General features: G+C 53.0%; 1 pseudogene; it reads left to right on the forward strand.

Annotated features, from left to right (window-relative positions):
* Window positions 1–13,286: 13,286 nt before the first annotated feature.
* Window positions 13,287–14,338, forward strand: LOC111175419 (transcription initiation protein SPT3 homolog pseudogene; annotated as a pseudogene).
* The last annotated feature ends 286 nt before the right edge of the window (window positions 14,339–14,624 follow it).

A 14,624-nucleotide genomic window follows, 5' to 3' on the forward strand; every position in this document is an offset into this window, starting at 1 on the left:
TCCTGCCTCCTGCCCATCAGATGTTCTGCCCTCCTCCTCTCACCTTTCTCCAGGCTCCCTATCTGCTTATCTCTCCAACTGTCTCTGACCCACCTGTGCCTCTGACTGTCCACCTCAACCCTGATCGCCTGCCCTCCTCCAGTCTGTCTGCTCTCTCCTTGTCTTTCGCCCCTTCTGCCTGCCTGTCTGTCCCTGAATTCACTTCCTTTTGCTGCTAAAACAATTGACCACAGCCTTAGGGACTTCGAACAACACAGAGTTATTCTCTGACAGCTCTGGAGTCAGAAGCCAGAAGTGGGTTTCCCTGGACACAGCCAAGGTGTTGGCAGGGCCCCCGGTGCAGGGATGTAGGAGAGGATCCCTCCCTTTGCCTTTTCCCACATCTAGAGCTGCAATCCTTGCGTTCCTTGGCTCCTGGGCCCTCCTCCATATTCAAATCCATCAGCTTCTTCAAATGTCCCCCTGCTTCAGTCTTCACATCGCCTTCTCTTTCATAAGGCCCTCTGTGATTACACAGGCCCACTCAGATAAAACAGGCTTGCTCTGAGTTCCGGGGATTAGGACACGGACACCTTGGGCAGCCGTTACTGTAGCTGCTAAGTCCTGCGTGAGTACCATTGCCTTGGGCCCCCGATCACTCCCGTGTGTTATGGGTCTGCTCATTTGTCACTCACCTGGCTTCCCCTCTTTCCCACTCCCTGGATAAATTCACAATGTCATATGGAGCGTGTGTGTCTTCCCTTGCAAGGAGCTGGATGGAATGGAAGAGAGAGAGAAGGGGAGGGAAGGCAGAGGAGACGAGGAGGGGACATGACCCCTGGTCTGTGGGCCCAGAACCCCAGCAGAACAAGCGTGTCCCAGCGCCCCTGCAGCCTCACACTCTGGGGTCCCTCACGCCCCACAACCTGCCTGTCACCTGAGGCTCCCAGGGCAGCTGAGTCAGGAGAAAGGGCTTGTCTCCAAAGGCTCAGAGAGAAGAAGCTCACTCCGGGCGCCCGTCGGGGAAGGAGCCTCCCAGCTATTGTGTGGTAGCTTCCTCGCTACATCCTTAGAGGGGCCCAGCCAGAGCCCATCCTGCCCTGAGCAAAGAAGCCTTACAGACTTGGCTCAGCGCGAGGGCCTCAGGAACCAATCCTTCACCCCAAATGAGTTTTGAGAAGAGCCCAGCCCAGATTTGAGAAGCGCTGGCCATGTCACCAGCCCCCGGCAGCCCTTCATCACACGCAGGGCCTGCAGGCTCCTCAGAGGCCCAAGCGGGCGTCTGTACAGGAGGCTCTGGGAGGAGCGGCTGGGCACGAGGCTTGGCTGCTGGGAGAGGATGTCAGACCCGAAGCAGAGGAACAGCCGGTGCACCTCCCCCACAGGACAGCCCCTTGCAGTCCCTGGCGTGTCTGCCCAGCCCCTGAGCAAGGACGGGCTTCTTCAACCCTGGCTTTCCTGGAGACCTCGGGGGGACTGGTCCTCCTGAACCTGACCAGCGCCAGGCCCCTCGCAGTCCTCCACCAGCCTCTCTGCACCAGCCCTGCTCTCTTGCTGCTTCTGCACACAGGTCCTCCTCCCGTTGCACACAGGTCCTCCTCCCGTCCCACCCCTGCCCTTCCTAACCCAGGGCCCCGGATGCCAGAGGAGACCCCCCTGCAGCCCTGTGCTCTGCTGTGATGCCGCCATGTGCCTCCTGAAGGGGACGTCTCCCCCCAGCCGCTGCCTGCAGCTGGAACCTTCGGCCCAGTCTCCTCCCCGTTCCTAGGTCACAGGGCTAGTTCACTCTGCTCCAACATGGGGCCAGGAGGACTCTCTGTGCCTGACCGGGGGTGGGGCACGAGAGTTAGCCGGGAACGTCCTGGACAGGAAGCTTGGCAGGTCCCCTGGCGTTAGGTGGTGCAGAAGGGCTCCGGCTGGTCACTCTCAGCGCGTGGGACGATGGGAACTTTGTCTTCTGGGTGCCAGCCATGGACGTGAGCTCTAATCTCAGGATTTTACAGGAGCTAAAGAGAGTGACTAAGAAGAGACCCTGCTCGCTCCACACAGTGGGAAAAACCCCAGCTGTGTCCACACTCCTATGCACACCCCCCAGGACACGTACATAGACAGTCACCCCTGTGCAGCCTCACCTATATGTGCCCCTCGTACACTCCACGCTCGGCTCACACACATGCACACAGTCTCTGGATCCCAGGAGGCAGCAGGGTTTGTTTTGCGAGCGGGTAGGATTACGTGGGATTCATCTTTGGTGCCCCATGCTCCCAGCTCCCCTCCCACATGGAGCCTCCTCCTTCCCTCTGGCTCCAGAGCTCCCACAGACACGTGTCCTCAGAGAGAAAGGCAATTCTACCCATGGAGTCTTAGTCAAAAGAGGCCAGAGTCAGAAGGCCTCCGCTCAAGCTCCTCCCTGATGAGCATCTTGGCAGGTTCCTTCCTTTAGTATTTAAGTGGGATAACAGCCTCCTCGGTCCTGCCTCACTGGCCTCCTGAGGACCCAGAGATCAGGGAAGGAGACACATCTTAGACTCGAGAGCCACCCGTGGGCCACACATGGTTGGGACACTGGGCTCTGCTCCCTGATGATACCTGTTGAAACCATTTCTTCACTTGTGCAACTAAGCCCATGCACCACAACTACTGAGCCTGTGCTCTACAGCCCACGAGCCACAGCTACTGAGCCTGCGTGCCACAACTACTGAAGCCCGAGTGTCTAGAGCCCATGCTCTGCAACAAGAAAAGCCACTGCAATGAGAAGCCCATGCACAGTGATGAAGAGTAGCCCCCACAACAAGAGAAAGCCCGCGCGCAGCAACAGACTCAACACAGCCAAAAATAAATAAATAAATAATTTTTTTAAAAAATTCATTGTCTTGTGTATTTCTGCTTTAAGCAATTTTTCCTTATGTCTGTTATATTCCAAAAAAATACACACAAAGTTAAAAAAGAAACAGACCTCAGTGAAGGGGCAGGCCCAAAAGCCATCCATCTATCACGTGAAGTGAGTGAGTGCCTGCTCATAACCGCCAATCCCAAGGCACAGCTTCTGCAGCAAACGCTGAGTAAATTTTAGAAAGATGGACAATTACGGGAGATGAATGGAGAGTCTAAAAGCAAGTAGGTGTTCACCATATGTTTGTTGAATGAATGAGTGAGCTCTGGAACACACGAATAGTAAGCATTTATAGACACACATGTTTACATGGCACTGCCCTCGAGATGACAGTCCACGCAGGTGCCTATTCCCCTCTAATCCACAAGCCTGCGGAAGACAAGGGAACACAGCTACTCTACAACCCAGCTTGGAGATGGCAGCACCCAGGGAGAGGCCACAACCTGGGCTGGCTGGGGCCCTATTCTCAGCAGATCTACTTCCCAGAGCCGGGCCCCAGCGGCTTCAGGTGGAGGTGGATGCCATTCTTGGAGAGCAGGGTATCTGGATGGGTGGCCTTGAGGGGTCCAGGGAAAACTCAAAACAGAGCAAGCAGAGGGCTGTGACCACATTCATCTTGTTCATGGCAAACTGCTGTGCAAGGCAGTTCCTGCGATGAGCAGCACAAAATGACATCAGGCTACAGGGTGTCCAGAGTGACGAAAACCAGTGCTCTAAGTGACCAACAGAAATCAGTAGCTCTTTTTGGATGAATAACTGGCTGATTGATTGATTGACCTGGGCTTAAGAAACAGATCCTGGGAGTATGGTGAGGGTTCCAGACCAGGTAGGTTCACACTGTGGGCTGTGGCTTAGGGGGTCTCTCTTGGAACGACTCACCCACCCACCTGCCAAGGACAAGACTATGCTAATGGTAGGAGGAAGGTCCCTGGAACTTCCCCTGCATCAGGGTCACCGCAGACCCAGCATGGTCCCCCTCATCCCAGAGTTCCCCCAAAGGATACCTCCCCAACGACATCCTCCATCCTCACCTCCCTGGTCCAGAGGACCAGGGATGTTAGGCTCTCCTTACCTGGGCCCAGCAGAGAACAGAATGAAGGCAAAAATCCAACCACATTCTCCGGGGAAAAGGGCAGGGGGTCGAAGACCTGAGGGGACAGGCCTTGCTTAAATACCTGCCAGGTCCTAGGGCAGGCTGACCCCATAGCCACCCACCCATCTGACCTCTGGGCCCTGGGATGGCGTACCTCGGGGTCGAGCCACACTGCACCATTCCTACGGTGGGCATAGATGTGCAGAGAAATCAGGCTACCTGTGGGCAGAGCAGAGGCCTGGTGACCAGGTGGTCATGAGGCAGCCAGGCCCACCTCCTCACAGGGCCAGAATCCCCTAGCGTCCCCCTAACAGCGTACCAGCCCCTCCCTGAGCACTGCCAGTGACAGAGAGTCCATGACCCCCCTCAACGCATCAAAGTGCCTCTGATCATCATCACACGTACTTCCTGCAGCCCCTCACTGAGCACAACACCGGCCACAGACATCTGTAGAAAGGAAAAGGAGAAAAGGACTGATGCAGCCCACCACGCAGTAGGACACGCAAGGACTATCACACTTCCTGCTTTCCATTAACTGACTCTCAAGGGAAGTACTTGTTCACGGTATTATGCTATCAGCAGTAACAGCTACCAGTCATTGGTGCTTATGTCAGACCCAGCATTAAACACTCCTTACAAAGCCACCACACACGGTTATACGGGTTGTACATTGCACAGCATCGTACCCGAAGTGAATGATGCCTCCTGAAGTTGTTCAGGGCCCAACCTGCATGGTGGTACATGACAGCCCTGACAAATATTGTCTCTTTCCTCCTGAGAACAACCCAGTAAGGCAGGGACCCTTCTCATCCCCAGTTACAGAAGAGAGCAGAGGCTTAGAGGTAGAGGGATTTACCCCTACCTTATGGAGCTAGGACTTGGACGCAGGCCAAGCACAAAGCCTGGGCTCTTCCCCACTGGTGCGAGGGTACAGAGAGCACCCGCAAGGACTCCGGTTCCACCCAGAATCCACCCCATCCCACCTGCAGGTAGAGAGCGACCATCCACAAAGCGACGGGCTTGCTGAGCTGGCGGTACACCTGGGGCACACGGGGGTAGAGGTGGAAGCTCTCCTTGAGGCACATGGTCAGGTAGGTCATCTTCCTCAGATCACCGCTGCCAGCAACACAGCCAGGTCTTTCCGGGCTGCGAGCAACACGGTCCTGCGGGAAGGCGGTACGTGTACTTTATCTCTTTTGATCCTTTTCTAACCCAGCAAGGTAAAAATGCTTTTCTCCACACTATTGACAAGGAAAGGGAAACACAGAGAGGAAGCACAGTGAAGGCCCCTGATCAATGTCTGCTGAGTGAAAATAAGCCACACCCCCAGACCAGTGCCCTTCACTACCTAGCACAAGGTCAAGGGAACTGTCCCAGCAATGAGCAAGGCCAGGGAAGAGGGCTTTACAGTCTCAGGGGATCACCTTTCCTGGGCTTGAAGTTGGCATTCTCCCTTACCCCTTCCCAACACAGGCCAGAGTCACGGGCTCCTCCCAGGGGCCCCATCTTCTGGCCAATAGTATGGCTAAGCCCCTACTATGTGCAAAGTCCTCCCTGAGCCCCAGAGTGGAATGATGCGGGCCATGGAAGACTAGGACATGACCCTGCCTCAAGGTCACACATTCTAAGAATTGAGGAGACTGACAGGTAGAAGACAGACTGTAACTGGAGGCCAAGTAGGGAGAAGTTAATCCTGATAGACAGTTCTTCCTGGCCCCTGGGGCCCTTCCTTTCCTATTTCCATCACCACTAGGTCTGAGAATCAAACTTGCAGTTACGCTGTACGGACTGATCACATCCTGAATGAAATGGCACAAGTCCATACAGCTGAGAACAGAGGTACAATCCCCGGAGGAACGCAGGGGTGTTGGGCCTGCCATGGTTCCCCAGGAGACCTTTGTAGTGTCTGAGAGAAACCACCCCCTCAGGACTTGCCCACCCTTCCTGGTGCCAAGGCCCTCTAACTTGTGTCGGTGCCAAGGCCCTCTAACTTGTGTCAGAGCCAAGAAGCCAGAACTAAGCTGGGTTCCAGGTCCTCCACGCGCTCTCAGGGTGGGGACAGGAGCATCGGGGGGAAGAGGGCAGCTGGCTCTGATATGAGGGTGGGGGAGCAAGGTCTCTGCCCCAGGGAAGCCCACAGGCTGATGGCAAATCCCACTTTGATGGAGGCAAGGAGAAGTGGAGGGGACATGAGAGGAAAGGGATTGAAGTTCTCCTAAATGTCTCTCATACCCACATTAGGGTCAGACCTCAACCTTCCCAGGAAGGGAACTTCTCTGTACTTAGCACAGTCCCCCCAAACACCTCCTGGCCCCACCACTTGTCTTCTCCATCACTGTCTCCTCTATCGGTACCCCACCCTACTCTCTAACGTTCACTGTCTGTTCATTCAGTGATGCCTACTCTGGGCAGGCTCTGTGCTGGACCCTGAGGAGACAGGGAAGAATCAGACTGGATCTCCATCCTCCAGAGGTCATGGTCAAGTGGGGAAGATGAACAAGTAAACAGAAGATGACAACCCTGTGGGACAAGTGCTGAGATACCAAGCCTGGGGCTGATGCAAAATGCTGGTGAGGCACCCCAGCAGCCTGTGGGCAAGGAAGGCTCTGGTGTCTGTTTTCCCCCCTAGACAGTAAGCTTCTTGAGAGCAGAGCCTGGGTCTGATTCATCTCCCAGACCCATCCTGTCCTTTTCTGGGTGGCTCCAGGATGCAGGTCGATTACCAGGCCATCCTGAGAAGGTAGTTATTTGTACGGGCAAGAATAAGCCTGGGCAGTCCTCACCCAGCGGTTAAGCTCACCACTAGTGTCAATCATGGAGGAAAGGCAAAACTCTCTAGACTGCTTGTGGGAAAAGTGTACTCAGGAGCTAGTAGAAGTCATCATTCCTCTCTCTGAGCCTTAATCTCTGGCAGCTACACCTGAGTTCCCAACGCTGGCTGCCGATCAAAACACTTGAGGGTGTTTTTAATTCAGACTCCTACTTCCAATATGTTAATTAGGGTCTTCAGAGCTTGGGGGGCCAAGGAATCTGCTTCTCACAGTTGATTCCAATGCAGCTGTCCCTTGCCCTGTGTTCAGAAAGCTCTGGTCTACATCCCCACGAAGGCAGGAAACTTAAGAGCTGTTGCTGACGATGTGTGCTAAAGTGGTCCCCGCTGCCCTGAGATAAGTGGGAAGGATGAGTCAGAATCTGATCCCAGGAAGATGTCTGGCTCCCGACCCAGTCCATAGGCATGGCAGGGAGGACCCCACCTCTGGGGTCACCAACTGTTTAAACGGTCCGGAGGTCTCTCCGGTGAGACCACGCGTCCCTGCCTTCACTGCCATTTTCTGCCCTAAAAAAGGGAATCTTTATACTGCACGGAACAAAGAGAACACTGGTTAAGCTCTAAACAAGATTGCCTATGGCTCTATCAGACTATCCAGGGGTATTTTCCCCATGTTATCCCCGAGTGCTTAGCAGAGCTCTGTCTGAACCTTGGGCCTCAGAATGATGGGACAGAATGATGGCCCGCTTGGGTCCCAGCTTTTAAGTGCCCCCATCCCCCACCCCCACCTGATGCCAGCTTGGAATACAAGAGTGAGGGGGAGACCCAGTGGGAAAGATGAATGGGAACCACGGCTCCAAGGACCCCATTCTTCTGCCCAAGCATAGGGCCTCCCTCCATGGTCCCTAGGGGTTTAGGCCAGATTCTCTGAAGGTAAGGAGGCCGTTTTCTTCCACCATCCTCCTCCTGGTCACTTACGTCGACGGCATGCCCGAAGAGCCAGTGGGTGGGGGGTCCTGGGAATCTGTCCATAGCCCTGGCCAGCATCTCCCTCCCCAGCAGCAGACGAATGAGCTCGAGGAAGCCTAAGACCAAGATCAGTCCAAAAGCCCACAGGCTCAGCTGGGAGAGGCTCGGGGAGAGCAAAACAGGCACCATGGCTTGAGTCGCAGCCACCCAGGTTCCCACCTGCCTCCTGATGCCCTCAAGTTCCCTTATACTATGAACCCAGGCACCCTGCCAGCTCCCACCCCAACCACGCCCTGCTGTTGGCAGCAGCCCAGGCTAGTCTGAGCTCCACAGGGCAGAGGCAACAGCCCTCTAATTCACAGACAACAGAGGAGACAGCCTGGCTGATTTCTACCAAAACTCAACTGAAGAAAAACTAGATGGTGGGCTTCAAAGAAATGAGGCAACGGGTTTCCCTATTTGGCTCCTTAGAGGAGCACCCAGAAGGCGATTCTTGATGTAGTTATCAGCGTAATAATGACCACCTTTTCATATAAGCTGCCGTGGATGTCTCAGGCACTCTCTACACACTATCTCATTTAACCCCAACAAGGAGGTCATAGGTACTCACTCTTTAAACTCATTCTCCAGATCATGAAACTGAGGCTCAACTTGCCTGTGCTTTCTTGCAAGAGAGCTTCCGCTGTCCCCTTCAACATGGACCACTGGGAGAGCTCGCATTTATGCCAGACTCATGATGCTTAAGTCTTTTTTTTGTGAGGCACCTTCAGGGGCAAGATTCTAGCCCCAGAAGGGAGAGCTTGGGTCAGAAAAACGCCAACTCCACTCCCAAGATCATAGTACAACTTGAACTTGGGAACATTATTTTCAGGGTGATGAGGAGAGATCATCAAGCTCAATGACCCCTGGACTGATGGAGTGAGGCACTTGGTCCCAGAGAGGGGCTGGGAATTGTCCAAAGTCTCATAGCAAGGCAGCAACAGCTCTTACTTCCCCAAGCCAGGTCTCATGAAGGAATTACAAGTGAGGTTAGCTTGGGCAGAGCTCCATAAGAGGGAACAAGAAACAATCTGATTATGGTGAAGGGCATGGCTTGGAGGAGAAGAAAACATTAGGGGTATTGTGAAGCCGAAACCACAAGGAGGAGCATGTTGGGAAACTGGCATGTCAAGTGTTAACATGGAGCCTTGGACAGAGGAGAAAGTGGACTGAACTTTGTGCTCTGTGCTCCAAGCCACAGAGTGGGTGAGGAGAAAGGGTGGTTGGAGGTGTGTTCCAGGAAGATCTCCCCCTCCGTGTGTGTGCAGTGGCTCTGAGCCAGCCTGGCTTGGAAGGGGCCTGGAGCCCGGGTGGGCAATCAGGAGGAGGAAATCAGAGGGAGGACCAGCAGGGTGGATGTTGATGACGGCCTTAGAGGTGCTGCATACCTCCTCCTGCTAGAAGCACGACCCAGCACTCATGGTCTATTTGCCACACACCCTGCTGTCCACTCCCTGGCTGAAATCTGGCAGCCATCCACACTTCTAGAGCCAAAGAGAGGTCACCATGTTGCCAGAATCAGAGACTGGACAGCAGTCAGTTCCCAAGTCCTACTCCTACCCGCTACCCCTCGGGTTACCTTGGCAGTGTGATTCTTGGAAGACAAAATGTGCCTCCATGGAGCTCCCACTGGCTCTGTCCTCAAGAGCCCAGTAGAAAATGTCAACTGTAAAGAAAAGCTTGGAGATAACCCTCTATCCAATAGTATGTGTGTTAAGGGGATGGAGACATTGAGCCTCTGCCTTTATCCAAATGTTTTCCAATAGCTCTTCTCCTCCAGAAAGCCTTCCTCCACTTCAGAAACACAAATGAGAGCCAGTCTTCTAACTGAGTCTGCAGCTTTTCTTGGATTTGTTCCCTTTTTCCCTTGCAGCAGTTGTCTTGTTTTATCAAGAATGCTTGCCTTAGCCTCAGATCTACCCATTCTGCTGCAAGCCAGAGACTGAGCTAGTCTTTTCCCTCGTTTGCATGGCTGAGCAGAGGCAGACAAGACACAAGCACTCAGTGAACCCACGCTCAGGTGGATGAGTGAAAGGATGGATACCCTGGAGGGTTCTGCAGGCACCGAGTGTTGCTGGAGTTAGGAGAATGTTGGCAACGTGCACCCACCTCACTGCCCCACTCTTACCCATAGCTCTGTAAATCTTCAAGGGAGGTTCTGTATCAGGGTTCTCTCCTCTTCCCCAGCACTCAGCATACAGTAGGCACGTAATAAATAATTGTTTGTTGAATGGACTTTGAAGGGATTGGCTATTATTGTAGGGGATGTGGGGAAGAGAAAGGGGGAAAAGGTTGATTGACCAAAGGCAAAATATATTGGAAATGCCATACAGGTGCCCCTCTAGACAGTGAATTTGGCCCCTCTTGTGGCTGGGTCCCAGTGGCTGCTGCCTAGTGGGGAGCCCAGAGCTCACCCCATCCTCAGCCTGACACTTAGCTCAGTTTCCCGGGGATGTCAGGCAAATAGAGTGAGTGGTAAGTGTGAATTCGTGATAGGGGAGAGGAGGGATCAGATTACGTTCATGGGAAGAAAAGTTGTCTCTAGAACCATAGTTCTCCATCTTGGCTGCACACTGGAATCACCGAGAAAGTTTCAGAAACATCTGATGTCCTCGACGCATCCCCTCCTCTGAGCTTGCCCACCTCTGTCTCCTGTTCACATGACCTTCTTCATGGGGTGGTGGTAGGGTTCCTGAGAGCATGGCAATGCTCCGTGCACGTTGCCGGTTTTCACGGCTACTCACTTTGGGCTACAGTCAGTGCCCAAAGTGAGTTGGGGGAGGCAGGGGAGATGGCTCCTCAACCTGGCATCCAGGGCTTCCTGATCTTTGTCAGCCCCGCTCCTTCCACCTGGGCTGTATTTGCTCACGGGCCATCCCAACCTGCTTTGGCTGAGTACCTTGGTCCTGAAAGTGTGAGAAGTAGGGGAGGGAAGTATGGAGTGTGTAGATGGTGAGGGCAGGAGGAATGTGAAGGGGCTAGGCTGGACTGAAGTTGGTTATTCTGCAGGCTCTGACCAGAGAGAGGAGGGGTCTTCTTCCAAGGTGTTCTGATCCACCCTAAGGATGGCTTTGCCACAGGGACAGCTAAGGATGCAGCATAATGGAGGAGGACTTGTCTTGGAATCCCTGATCTTCCAAGGACGCCAGACCCCAGCCCTTCCACCTGGGATGGTGTGGTACTTTAGGTTCTGGGTAAAACAGCAAGCTGTGTAACACTCTGAAAGAAATGAGTAAGAGATGCATCCCTGGGAAATATGGGGATAGTCTTGGCAAATGGGAGGAGAAAAAGGTGAGGGAGCAGAACAGATAAAACCCAGCAGACCTAAGTTACATACAACAAGTGAACAAAGATCTGTCAGTGCCTGAGAAGATAAACATCAAAGAGATCTGTGTACAAGAGAAGAGGAGCCAGCAGCGGTGCCAATTTTCTCCTATCAGTCATCAAACTGATTCATTCAATCACCAACATGTATGTATTGGGCACTTACTATGTGCCAGATGTTTCACTGGGTACTTGAAATAAAATGATAAACAAGACAGACAAGGAGCTCACATTCTAACATTGTTCTGCCCCCCCCAAAAAAAAGACTTCTCCCAGTATTCCCAGGAGCCTGGGTCCAGAGCTCAGGCACTCCCCTGCCTGCCAGGTGACCCTGTTCCTGGGAAGATCACTTTTGTGTAAGCCCAGTAGACTGAAGACCCTTGGGTGAGAGTCAGGAAATGTGGGTTCCGGTTTCAATTCTGTGGTTCACCGTGTGACCTCAGATGAAACCCTGCTGCCCTTGGTGCCTCCGTTTGTCCCCTCTCAGTGAATCAGATGGTGTCACGGGGCTTTGGTGAGGATCCTGAGATCATGGCAATGCTCTGTGCTCTCCAGGGGGCAAATGATGGTACCTCTGCTCCAGCAGCATTTATGCCCCATCTCACTGCCTCTCTGCCCGCCTTTGTGCTCTGACCGTTTCTACGGCACCCAGTTGCACACAGGGGTAGCCTGTTGGCACCTCAGCTCTCTCATATCTCTCAGTTTTCTGCCCTAGGACGTCCCTGCAGCTGCCATGTGGGACACCCGGAGGGGTCTGCACAGCCATGCCAGCACAGGTGCACACACCTGGTTGGACCAGACAGTTGACACCTCTGAGGCAACATTTGACTGTCAGCGAAGGGGAATTTCCCCCCCTACCCATCTTGAGTTCTTGTGGCTAGACTAATAATAAAATTGATGCAAGACAGTTTAACAAGAGAAAAAGAAACAAATATGATCCGTGGGTGCATACAGAGGTCTCATAGAAATAGGGCCTGAGAAGTGGCCAAAGCAAGCCAAAGATTTTATGCTTTTTAGACAAAGAGACAGTGAATTTGAGAGGAATTGACAGGACAAAGAAACTTAGGTTTGGGTGCTCTATTAGCAAAGGATTTAAGCCAGGTTTGGGCTTGGGTAGCAAATCAGTAAAGAGGTGAACTCTCAGCCCTGAATTCCCTATCTCTGGGGAAAAGGGCATCCTTCTACCTCCTCGTACAGGGAGGGCAAGTTTCACATGGGAGATTTATTTCCCGCTCTCAGGGAGACAGAGAGGAGAGACAAAGTGTCCCCCTTACGTACGGACTGTTTCTTAAATAACTTCAATTCAAAATAATCAGTATGCCACTGAGGCATGTTCTGGGGTGGGCTGCCCTGGACCCCAACATGATCAATGAAGAAAAGGAGCTATTGGATAAACAAACACCCTCCCCTCCCATGCCCCAGGCAAGCATACTGTGGTGTAAAGAGTCCCTCAGCGGTCCAGTCCCGCAGGGCTGAGCCCTTTGCCCCCAGGGGTAACCAGCTCCGATTGGCTTTGCCTCCTCCCCTGGTCACTCTTCCCAGCCACCCACCACTCCTATTTTCTGGGGTGAGTCATCTGCTCTGCATTCTGGGGAGACCCAAGCTAAGACCTAGGGCTCTGCGCCTCCTGGTTATGTAACTGAGTGCGTGGGCAGGGCTGAGATGACACGGGTCAGAAGGCAGGGGGTAGGGCCTACATGTTAATTCTACATCCCTGGTGGCGCAGTGGTTAAGAATCCGCCTGCCGGAGAGTGGTGGGGGCGTTCGTAGCCCTCCCTCCTCCACCTCCGCCAACCCCCGCCCCACAGAGAGAGTCGAGCTCACGCCATCTTGTCCCCCCGGACGCGCCCAGCCACCCTTTCCCTTTAGACACGCTCAGCACCTCCCCCCGCCCCCCGCGCCCCTTTCCAAGCGTGTCCCCGGCCGCCGCCACCGCCGCCAAAACCGAACCATCTCTAACCCCACATTCTCCACGCGCGACGTGCAGCCGGGTCTACAAGCGTTCCTAGAACAGAGATGAGCTATCTGGAATAAGGCCAGCAAGTGACCTGTCCATTTAAGCCACAGACGAATAATACTGCAGCCAGCCCAATGTCTACTGCCACTTCAAGTAGTGGAAGAACAGGGAAGTCTATAAGCTTTGCAGCAGAATTGCAGAGTATGTTGTGAGACAGAGGCTGTCCATTGCCACTGCATTTGGATGCATCTAGCGGTGGTTGGAGAAAGTGCATCTTGCCAAAATATATGGGTTTTCTTTAGGTGATTCTAGGAGGCCTCTCCGTGAAACAGCAGTTTTGGTAGAAGATGTAGTACACACTCAGTTAATTAACCTGTTACAGCAAGCTGCTGGTTTATCAACTTCAGGGAGCAAGGGTAATCTCTGCTGAAGATCTTCTGTTTTTGATGCACAAAGATAAGAAAAAACTTAGAAGACTGCTAAAGTACGTGTTTTTCCGAGACTACAAATCAAAGATTGTCAAAGGCATCAACAAGGATGACCTTCTGGAAGACAAATTGAGTGGCAGTAATAATGTGAACAAAAGACAAAAAATCGCTCAAGACTTTCTCAACTCTATTGACCAAACAGGAGAATTCTTGGCAATGTTTGAAGATGATGAAATTGATGAAGTTAAACAAGAAAGAATGGAGAGAGCAGAAAGACAAACTCGAAGTATGGATTCAGCTCAATATGCAGAATTCTGCGAAAGTAGACAATTAAGTTTCTCCAGAAAATCCTCCAAATTTCGAGACTGGTTGGACTGCAGCAGGATGGAGATAAAGCCCAATGTTGTCGCTATGGAAATTTTAGCATATTTAGGTACGAAGCTGTGGCACAGTTAGTGGACCTGGCTCTTCTCATGAGGCAGGACGTGGTAACCAAGGCAGGAGACCCCTTCAGCCATGCCATTTCTGCCACCTTCATTCAGTATCACAGCTCTGCTGAGGGATCTTGCCTGAGGTCCTACCCAGACTCTCCTGAGAACACACCTCCTCCTACACCAAGCGCTCCATCATCTGGATCACAGCTCTCAGGGAGAACCACATCTGGATCCCTAGGGAATGGGAGTGCTAGACAAGACTCAGCTAAAACCAAATGAAGGAAAAGAAAAAAGAGCACCGCGGCCTGTGGTGTTGAGGCTCACAGCAATGCCATCCAGCCCTGTCACATCAGAGAGGCCGTTCGACACTACGGCCACAAGACTGGCCCCCTTTCCGCACTCACAAGTGCCTACCGCAGGAATGGGATGGCTTTTCTGGCCTGCTGATGTGACTGTGACTGCGACAACAGGAAAGGCAATGTTATATTAAGGTGATTTCTGTTCCCCTCCTTGGGCAAAATAAAATACAAGTTTACCTTCTCCGCAAAACAAACAAACAAAAGTAGAATCTGCCTGCCAATGCAGGAGACACGGGTTCAAGCCCTGGTCAGGGAAGATCCCACATGCCGTGGAGCAACTAAGCCCGTGCACCACAAGTACTGAGCCTGTGCTCTAGGGCCTGCGAGCCACAACTACTGAAGCCCGTGTGCCATAGCTACTGAGGCCCACGTGCCTAGA

This window comes from Delphinapterus leucas, chromosome 1, assembly GCF_059928025.1.
Source record: "Delphinapterus leucas isolate spDelLeu-1000000601 "Yukka" chromosome 1, BTC_Dleu_Yukka2, whole genome shotgun sequence".
In the NCBI taxonomy this organism is placed as follows: domain Eukaryota; kingdom Metazoa; phylum Chordata; class Mammalia; order Artiodactyla; family Monodontidae; genus Delphinapterus; species Delphinapterus leucas.